The 10,721-nt window shown below is 52.2% G+C and overlaps 1 protein-coding gene across 2 annotated transcripts in view; it reads right to left on the minus strand.

Annotated features, from left to right (window-relative positions):
* The window catches only part of LOC144099077 (metabotropic glutamate receptor 5-like), a 411,956-nt gene that overhangs the window by 305,464 nt on the left and 95,771 nt on the right, over positions 1-10,721 (minus strand). The window lies entirely within an intron of this gene.

Genomic DNA, 10,721 nt, shown 5'->3' on the forward strand with positions numbered 1-10,721 from the left:
AAGTTTTTCTGGGGGGTGCTGTTGAATGGAGGTGGGTTGAGGGACCGTGGGGTGGGCAAGTGACTGGTGTATGGAAGATGGTGGATCTAGGCAAAAGGTGGGTGTGTGCATGGCAGCCCTCTGGCTAGGAGACTGCGGTAGGGAGGTGGCTGGCGGGTTCTCTTTCTGGTCGATGGAGGTCGCATTTACATAGAAGCAGCGCCGCTATTTTCGCCACGTGTCCCTGGTACACACTGCCATTGCAGTGAAAAGGAAACACGCGCAGCTTCACAATGTTTAGTGGCTACCCGTAGAGGGCGCTGCACGTGCACGAAAGAAAAAAAAAAAGCTTCGGCGGAAGGAATTTGCAAAGCCCCTAAAATCTGCGTTAATACGGTACGACAATTCCGATGCAACTGGGAAGCAGGGTGCTTTTAGGGCTGCGCTGCTGCTACGTGCAACGGTCACCGCTACCGGCTGTCTCTCTCCGCCGGCCCGTAATGCGCGGTACAAACGCACAATAAGGGAGGGAGGGAGAGGAAAGAAATGCAGGAGAGGGGATGTTAGCGGCGCCTTTTTTGTCGAGCGAGACTCGGTGCGCCCGCGAACGCGCGAGCAGCTCTCTCTTCTCGTCTGCCCTGCGCAGCAACAGCAGCGGCGTCGGGGCGGCCCCATAAATCGGCCTTGATTGCATTAAGGCGCCGGCCAAGCCGCCGCTCCTAGGTCGACAAACGACTTGGACGTCGCTCCGAGGACGTCGCCTCCAATGAGACGACGACAAAGGCGAGGAGAAACCTCCTCTTCTCCTCTTCTTCTCTCCTTCCTTCTCTTGCTGCCTTCCCCTCAGCCATCTTCTACGGCAAGCTGGGTCCTCCGAGAGCGTGTTCGCAGTGTGTGTTTATATATTTGCGTTCCGCCGACGCACAGGGCTAACTTATTGTTTTATTTTCCCTTACAAAACTCTCTATACAGCGAGCCATTATTCCAAGGCAGGGGAGCTATTCCTTAAGCTCGACAGAAGCGAAAAATAAATGCGGGGCATTTCGTTTACATAAGCGGTGGCGATATGTGATGGCGAGTGAACGATAGCTGGTTGCGTGGGACCTCAAATTGTTCGCAACACACGCGCTTTTTGATCTTGAAAAGTGTATCATTAATAGTTGGTCATAAATAGTTGGTTCCTTATTAGTCTTAAGCTTGTGTACGCTCATGCTTGGTCAACGCCGAAAAGATCCGGCCTCGCGCATGCGCTTTAGAGAGAGCCGTACCTTCTGATGGAGTGGTGAAGGAGGACTTTTATGGAACAGGAGAGGTCTATATGTATTCATATGTATCAGCAGCGCGAACACAAAACCAGGAAGAAGAAGGAGAAGATAGTACAGAGCGTTGAACTTCCAACTTTTTTTTTTCCAGCGCTCTGTACTATCTTCTCCTTCTTCTTCCTGGTTTTGTGTTCGCGCTGCTGATATATATGGATCGCAACCAACTAGCCCGGCAGATGGTGTTATTAGGATAGGTCTGCCTGGTTGTCGGCCTGGCATGCTACTCCAGGGTGGAGTGGTGGATGAAACATTTGTGGTATATGGGGCTAACACACTCAACATTCACGTGCACTACAAGAGACAACGTAGTGGAAGCTGCGGATTAAGAGAAGACAAGCGTAGCAGGGGGCGGCAGAAAGTTAGTTGGGCGGACGAGACCAGGAAGTTTGCCGGCATAGGGTGGGCGCAGCTGGCAAAGGACCGGGTTAATTGGAGAGACATGGGAGAGGTCTTTGCCCTGCAGGAGGTGTAGTCAGGCTGATGACGATGATGAACCTGATGATATTTAACGTCCACTGATATCACACTGCCGAGTTACCATTTCTATGCATGGAAATTCCGCCGCCGCAGCCCGGATTTCACCTGATAATTGGAGCAGTCGAACGCGAGAGCCACTGCAGCAACTGGATAAATTGAACGCACTTCTTTCAGTTATTCTCGATAAAAGAAAAATATTTACATTCCCATCATGATGGATGTTGGCGGCATTAACTGACGTAGAACAACTAGACATACCCACAATGATTGTGGTAGGAGCATGATAGCCTTAGTTGTTTATGCGCCACTAACCACAACACAACTCACAATGATACAAACACAAGTAATACTTCCACGAGGGTTAGCAATAACACAGCTACAAATACACAAAGCGGCCATACAAGAAATCCCCCCCCCCCCCCCCCCCCCCCCCCTTGCTTTAAGACATCGGCGTTCCAGAAATATTGTCACGTAGTGGTGACGGCAGTCGAAGCAGCGATGAATACGGACGAAAGGATCTTCTAAAAGAACTGTTTATTGGGCTGACTTGCACCCAAAATGGACTGAATCACTCGGCGGCGGCGAAGCGACAAGCGTGCTCGGCGGTCGTCGAACAGAATGCCCGCCGCTGTCGGCCGTGCTCAATTTAAAGCTGATAGCGAACATTCGAGATAAAGGGCGCAAAGTTACTAGAACATTCCGGAACAACGTAGAATCAGCTTTGCCTGGCTGCGATCAATCGAGATAAATCTAGTCGCGTCTTGCGTCGCAAACAAAGCGATAAGGTGGTGTCGCGGCAGATTTGAAAAACGAATAAACACTGCAAATATTCGCGGCATTACTCCCCTCTCAAAGAAGCATCGACCCGATGCATTAAAACAAATAATGCGACTAGTATGGGAAAAAAAAAACGGATCTTGCGAAAATAGAGCATGGAAATGCAGCGGCCTTTAGCGCGCATAATACGGCTTCAGACGGACTACATGGACAACTTCTGGTCGTACGCGGCGTCGCTGGGATGCAGTCATTGCGTCAGGGATGACTTCATAATCCAGTTCACCCAGCCGACGAAGAACCTTGTACGGGCCGAAATAGCGGCGCAAAAGCTTTTCACTCAATCCACGGCGGCGAATGGGCGTCCACACCCAGACTTGGTCTCCTGGCTTGTATTCCGCGTTGCGTCTTCGTAGGTTGTAGCGTCTGGCGTCGGACCGCTGCTGATCTTTGATCCGTAATCGGGCAAGCCTTCGAGCTTCTTCTGCGCGTTGAAGGTAGGCGGCAACGTCGACGTTCTCTTCTTCTGTAACGTTGGGCAGCATGGCGTCTAGCGTGGTCGTGGCATCCCTGCCATGGACGAGCCTAAAAGGCGTCATCTGGGTGGTCTCCCGCACTGCGGTGTTGTAGGCGAAGACGACGTAAGGCAGGATGACATCCCAGGTTTTATGTTCGGCATCGACATACATAGCGAGCATATCGGCGATGGTTTTGTTCAGGCGCTCGGTCAGTCCGTTGGTCTGCGGATGGTATGCAGTTGTCCTCCGGTGGCTGGTTTGGCTGTAGCGCAGGATGGCTTGCGTGAGTTCCGCCGTAAATGCTGTTCCTCTGTCCGTGATGAGCACATCGGGGGCGCCGTGTCGAAGAAGAATGCACTCCACGAAAAATTTGGCCACTTCTGCTGCTGTTCCGTTCGGTAGGGCTTTCGCCTCGGCGTAGCGGGTCAGGTAGTCGGTCGCTATGATGATCCACTTATTTCCAGATGTTGACGATGGAAAAGGGCCAAGCAAGTCCATGCCAATCTGCTGAAAGGGTCTGGAGGGAGGTTCAATGGGGTTCAGAAATCCTGCTGGTCGTGTGGGAGGAGTCTTTCGTCGCTGACAATCTCGGCATGTTTTCACATAGTGTGCGACATCGGCAGACAGTCGGGGCCAGTAATACTTGTCTTGAATGCGGCGGAGGGTGCGAGTAAACCCGAGATGTCCAGCTGTCGGCTCGTCGTGTGAAGCCTGTAGAACTTCTTCGCGGAGACAAGTAGGTACAACAAGGAGGTAGGCTGCTTTGTTCGCTGTAAAGTTCTTCTTCACAAGGACCTCATTTTGCACACAGAAAGAAGACAGTCCTCGCTTGAATGAAGCGGGGGGTGAAGAAACCTTGCCTTCCAGGTACTCGATGAGGCCTTTTAGGTTGGGGTCCGAGCGTTGCTGCTGAGCAAAAGAGCTTGCGCTGATGGGTCCCAGGAAGGCGTCCTCATCGTCGTCCAGCGGCGGTGCATCTACAGGGGCTCGTGAGAGGCAATCGGCGTCAGTGTTCTTGCGTCCGGACTTGTAAACGACGGTGACGTCAAACTCCTGGAGACGCAGACTCCATCGAGCGAGTCGGCCAGAGGGATCCTTCAAATTGGCAAGCCAGCAGAGCGCGTGGTGGTCGCTGACCACCTTGAACGGCCGTCCGTAGAGGTAGGGGCGGAATTTCGACGTAGCCCAGATGGTGGCAAGGCACTCCTTCTCAGTGGTCGAATAGTTAGCCTCGGCCTTGGAAAGGGAACGGCTAGCGTATGCGATGACCTTCTCCAGCCCGTCACTTTTTTGAACGAGAACGGCGCCTAGTCCCACGCTGCTTGCGTCGGTATGAACTTCAGTATCGGCGTTTGCATCAAAATGCGCAAGGATCGGTGGGGACTGTAAACGACGCTGAAGTTCCTTGAAGGCTTCTGCTTGCGGCGCTTCCCATTTAAACGGCACGTCTGCCTTCGTCAGTTGGGTCAGGGGTTCGGCGATGCGCGAAAAGTTTTTCACAAATCGTCGGTAATATGCGCATAGTCCGAGAAATCTGCGCACTGCTTTCTTATCGGCCGGCGGTTGAAACTGTTCAATAGCAGCTGTTTTCTGCGGGTCTGGGCGTACTCCTTCCTTGCTAACGATGTGGCCTAGAAACAGCAGCTCTTCGTAGGCAAAGTGGCATTTCTCTGCTTTCAAGGTTAGGCCAGACGACTTGATTGCGTCTAGTACTGTTCGAAGTCTTTTGAGGTGCTCTTCAAAGTTCGAGCCGAAGACAACGACGTCATCTAAATATACCAGACAAATCTGCCACTTCAGGCCTGCCAGCACTGTATCCATTACTCGCTGAAACGTCGCTGGTGCGGAACAGAGACCAAATGGCATCACCTTGAACTCAAACAGCCCATCCGGAGTTATGAATGCTGTCTTCTCGCGATCTCTATCGTCGACCTCAATTTGCCAGTAGCCGCTCTTGAGGTCCATCGATGAAAAATATTTGGCGTTGCAGAGGCGGTCCAGTGTGTCGTCGATGCGGGGGAGGGGGTAGACGTCCTTCTTTGTTATGTTGTTCAAGCGGCGGTAATCCACGCAGAATCGAAGTGCGCCATCTTTCTTTCTCACTAGAACAACCGGTGCCGCCCATGGGCTGTTTGAAGGCTGGATGACGTCGTCGCGAAGCATTTCTTCGACTTGGTCCCGGATGGCTTGTCGTTCTCGCGGAGACACACGGTAGGGGCTTTGACGGAGAGGTCGGACGTGTTGATCCGTTATAATGCGATGCTTGGCAATTGGCGTCTGTCGCACCTTCGGCGATGTCGAAAAGCACTCACTGTAGTTTTGAAGCAGATTGCGGATCTGGTCTTGTCTGTTCCGGTGCAGGGCTGGGTTGATGTCGAAAGTGGGCGAATTCTCTTGGTCAGGCGGATCTTCTGCGGAGGGGTCGGAGAGGGCGAAGGAATCTCGTACGTCAGATATTTCGTCGTAGAAAGCAATCGTCGTTCCTCTGTTAATATGCCGGTATTCTTCGCTGAAGTTAGTCAGCAGTACTTCGGCCTGGCCATTGTGGAAATGTGCGATGCCTCTTGCGATGCTTATTCCTCGGTCTAGTAGCAACTGCATGTTCCCCTCGATGATGGCTTCAGTGTTTATGGCTTTCGTGGCGCCTACGGTCACGATAACGCTTTAACGGGGTGGGACGCTCACTTCTTCCTCCAGGACACTTAGGGCAACGTGATTTTCCCGAGTTTTCATCGAAGCGATGGCTTCGTCCGTCGAAAGCGTGATCAGCTTGGATCGCAGGTCGATGATCGCCTGATGCTCAATAAGGAAATCCATACCCAAGATCACTTCGCGGGAGCATTGCGGTAGCACAACAAAGGTCGCAGGATAGGTATGTCCTTTGACAGTCACTCGCGCTGTGCATTGTCCTGATGGCGTAATGAGGTGGCCCCCAGCGGTGCGAATTTGTGGGCCGTCCCAAGCCGTTGTGACTTTTCTGAGCTGCGCAGCGAATGTTCCATTCATCACCGAGTAATCGGCTCCTGTGTCGACTAGAGCGGTAACTTTCCGGCCGTCGATAGTCACTTCTAGGTCGGAGGTCCTGGCTCTTGCATTGCATGTCGCTCTCGGCGTCGGGTCACGGCTTCGTCGCGTATGCGAGTCACGGGTTGGGCGTGTGGTCGAAGCTCCTCTGGGTGGCGGCGTCGATTTCAAGGTAGCTTGCGTCGTGGTCGAGGTTCTCATTGTGTGCGGCGTCGGTGCAGCGAGTGTCGGTTCTTCATGCGGCGTCGCGGGTGCAGCGTCTTCATGGGGCGTGGTCGGTGGAGGATCTTCGGCGTTTAGCTCGTGAGCAACCTCACCTCGAGAGGTTGCTGCCTTTAGTTTCCCCTACGGGGGCTGGGCGACCTTCCTCGTACCGCGGCTGCGTAGCTGCGGCGTGGCGACGCAAAGCGCGAGGTTGACGGCGATGGTGAGCGCGAAAAGCGGTTCGGCGTGTACTCTTCTCGACGCAGGTACTCGTCGATTTCGTGCGGACGTTGTCCGAAGCGTGGTCGTGGGGCGTTAACGGCAAATCCTCGAAGACCGATACGTCGGTACGGGCAGTGACGAAGAATATGGCCGGCCTCACCGCAATGGAAGCACAACGGCCGGTTGTCGGAAGTCCTCCAGGCGTCACATTTCCTGGGGCTTGAGGGTCGGTCATAGGCTGGGCGGGCGGGGGCTGGGAGGCGGCGTTGTGGACCAAGTGGCTCTTCTCGGGGAGGACGTGGGGGTTGTCGTTGGGGCTGAGCAGTCCTTACTGCAGCGGCGTAGGTCATGGCCTGGGGTTCTGTGGCCGTCGGGGTGCCAAGTGCCTGTTGCACTTCTTCCCGTACCACGTCCATCAGAGTCGATGCTTGTGGCTGTGGGGAGGATGGCAGTAATCGGCGTAGCTCCTCTCGGACGATTTCGCGGATAACGTCCCGCAAGCTGTCGCTGGTGGTGGCCGGCGTGTCCGAACGGATTGCATAGGCAGAGGAAGGGCGGTTGTACTGCCGAGCTCGGACGTCGAGGGTCTTCTCAATCGTGCAGGCTTCCTGCATGAATTCCTCGACCGTTTTTGGCGGCTGACGGACGAGGCTGCCAAAGAGTTGTTCCTTTACGCCGCGCATTAAGAACTGAACTTTCTTTTCCTCGGTCATCCCGGGATCGGCGCGGCGAAATAGGCGCTTCATCTCCTCGACGTAGCTGCGGACGGGCTCATTCGGAAGCTGGATCCTGGACTCGAGGAGTCGTTCGGCTCTTTCTTTCCTCACGACACTGGTAAATACCTTCAATAGTTCTCTCTTGAATAGCTCCCATGTCGTAAGGGACGACTCGTAGTTTTCGTACCACGTGCGTGCGGAGCCATCCAATGAGAAAAAAACGTGTCCAATCTTTGCCGCATCATCCCACTTGTTGAATGACGCCACGCGCTCAAATTGATCCAACCATTCTTCAGGGTCTTCGCCTAGGGATCCATTGAAAGTTGGCGGCACCCGCGGCTGCTGCAGTATAATCGGTGTCGACATCTTCGGCGAGATTGCGGTGCTCGTAGCCGCGTCTTTTCGCTGTCTTGTGCGGTCCGGCAGTTTCCCGAACTCAGGCTCCTCTCCCTGGAGACGTCGGCTGGCTCGCTGAGCTGCTGGCTCGTCCTCGGGTGCGAAGCGCTCAGGGCTGGCTTCACGACTTGAAGGGGGCGTCCGGAACATGGAAGGCTACCCAGCACCTCCACCAGATGTCACGTAGTGGTGACGGCAGTCGAAGCAGCGATGAATACGGACGAAAGGATCTTCTAAAAGAACTGTTTATTGGGCTGACTTGAACCCAAAATGGACTGAATCACTCGGCGGCGGCGAAGCGACAAGCGTGCTCGGCGGTCGTCGAACAGAATGCCCGCCGCTGTCGGCCGCGCTCAATTTAAAGCTGATAGCGAACATTCGAGATAAAGGGCGCAAAGTTACTAGAACATTCCGGAACAACGTAGAATCAGCTTTGCCTGGCTGCGATCAATCGAGATAAATCTAGTCGCGTCTTGCGTCGCAAACAAAGCGATAAGGTGGTGTCGCGGCAGATTTGAAAAACGAATAAACACTGCAAATATTCGCGGCAATATTTTAGTTTTTGAAAAAAAATGTGGAATGCTTCTGGGCGCGAAAGGTTATAGCGCGTACTTGATCGCAGTCATTGAAAAGAGTGTCCATAAACGTAAGAGTCTGTTGCAAGTAAATGTGGGCTGCAGTTTGAATGCATGATCCCAGCTATTAGAAAAATGTGATGGGATATGGCTTGGTACGGCCGCGTCGTTGAGCACAAGGAGATATAGAACTTGCAAAGAGGAGGCAGCGGTGGTACAACTTATTGCTTGTCGAATGAGGGCAGGTTTAGTGTGCACTCCCCGTCTGGGATATTTGCATAGCCTAAGTATTGTCTACTGAAATATCGAGTCGTATTGGCGGTAGTTTAGCTCTGGTTAAACATAGAGTAACGCGATAGCTACAGCTGGCCGAGTGGAACTTGGTCTCATTACCAACCACGTGACGAACCACGTGATTAGCCACGGCGCCGCGCCACCGGCAGCTGCTCCGCACCACGTGACCAACCACGTGACAGCGTGGCGGCGCAGCTGAAGGCTCGAAATGCAACCGTAATGTAGCTATCGCTACAAAACACAAACTTCTGAAGACAGAACTCAACCGAGGGAAAGACTCGATAATGCATCGCTAAGCTTAACAGAAAACACTTTCTACCTTTCTCTCTTTCTCAGTTCTTTATTCTTCTGTAACAAAACGAAGAAAACCGAGAAGTCAATTGCCCAGCCAAAAGTGAAGAAATCTGATTCAAAGGAATAAGCTGAATTGATCGTCTGTGTACATCTAGATAGCAGTATAGGTTTTCATCGCTCGGATAAAAAAAAAAGATAAAAAGAACAGAAGAGCGAACGCAACAGAAAGACCCTGGCCTAATCAGTATAAACGAACTTAAACGACTCTAAGCGGGGCAGTCAGTGAGGCACAAGTTGGAGGCCCCCTCTACATTCTTCCCAAGAAAGAGAGAGAGAGAGACCGGTGGGGAAGGAGGAGTGTCCTTTCATCTTCCTCTTTCTTCTCCTCTTCTGACTCTCGTACCGCTCTGCACTGCCTCAAATGAAGATGAAGCAGGCCGGACCAAACAATGCCGGGCTCCCACGACCGCCGTCGCCGAGTGCTGTGCGTTTTAGCGAGGGCGGAGGAACTTTCTTCGCAGAAGACGGAGGCAGTGTACGCAACCAACCGAGCGCATTCCGTGCACAGGCGAACAAGAAAGCGCAAGCGATAACGATGCAGAGCGAGTGTGGCACTCCGCGCCACTAATTGTGTGCACTCCAGTGAACGCCCCACAGCTTCAGAGGGGACCAGTCAAGAAAGGCGGTGGACAACACATTTGAGCTCCGCGTACCACATTCTTTGGTTCTGCGGTGACGGGTCTCTTCTGATACTGTTTTCCACTAAAGGATGTGAACAAGCCCGTTCCGTGAGCCGAGTGACGTCATCGTGCGCGTTTGAGGCATTAGGAGGTTGCGGATACGAGAGGTTCATTAGAGACAATTACGTGAGACCCGTGCCCGTCACATAATGCCTCGTGGACGCGAAAGTTGTAAGAGAACTGCGAAAAATGACGTCACTGCTGCGAGAACTGACGTCACTACTGCAAGAAGTGACGTCAACGTAGGCGCCAGCAAATCACAGCAAGCGGAGTGCCGCACGCTGATACAAGTTGCGTGGAATACCTTTATTACTGTAATCCGAACGCACGCAATTCCTACTAAAACAGACTTTCACTACCCGATCATTGCAAAAACCGATTTTACCGATATCCGAACTAAATTTTGAATGGATAGGATGTGGCGAGGCGTCCCCAGCTGCTCAAAGCTTGGGCATGAGAAGAGTATAGTATACTACAAAAGATTATAATGTATGTCATTTATATAGAATGAATTTTAATTCCTGCAAAATAATACCGCATGTCCTTTCATTGCTGAGTTGCTTAATCAAATTCAGTTGTCTCAATAACTCGAATAAAGAATATTGGCTTTGAAGCCTGACCGCCGGAACTCTGCCGCTGTGGCAGAGACGCCTCGTAGAGACGCAGCGCTCGTGCAGAATCGCGATCCTTACTGGCTGGCGACAGATTACGCTTCCACTTGTGGGCCAATTAAGCAAAAGAGCACATGCGTGCGCAGCACGAAGAGACATCTCCGCTCTCTTCTCCTGAAAGTGTCTTAGCCAGTTCGCGTCATTTATGGTTTCAATCCAAAGTGCGATCATCTCTATCAATTCGTAAGTAGGTTCAGTTAGATCCTTTTCTTTATTTTTTTTAAATTAGACGCTTCAAGTTGGCCATGAATCCAGGAAACAACTGTTAGTGTTAAAAAAGTTTCTTTCTGTAGGCCCCATTTTAGTCCTTTTTGTGAACGTCAGCACAAATGAACGCCATACTTCACCCACCTTCGCACCTCTGTACGGAAATAAGCAACGCGAGGCCCAGCTCTACACTCAAAACAGAAAGGAATAAAGAAAGGGTGAGCTGTCTTCTAACCTACTCCCTTTTATAAAATGGAGTGTGCTAGAGGGCAGCTTACTCTCTTTTTACTGTCATATATACATATTCT

The sequence above is a fragment of the Amblyomma americanum genome, chromosome 7 (genome assembly GCF_052857255.1).
Source record: "Amblyomma americanum isolate KBUSLIRL-KWMA chromosome 7, ASM5285725v1, whole genome shotgun sequence".
NCBI lineage: Eukaryota > Metazoa > Arthropoda > Arachnida > Ixodida > Ixodidae > Amblyomma > Amblyomma americanum.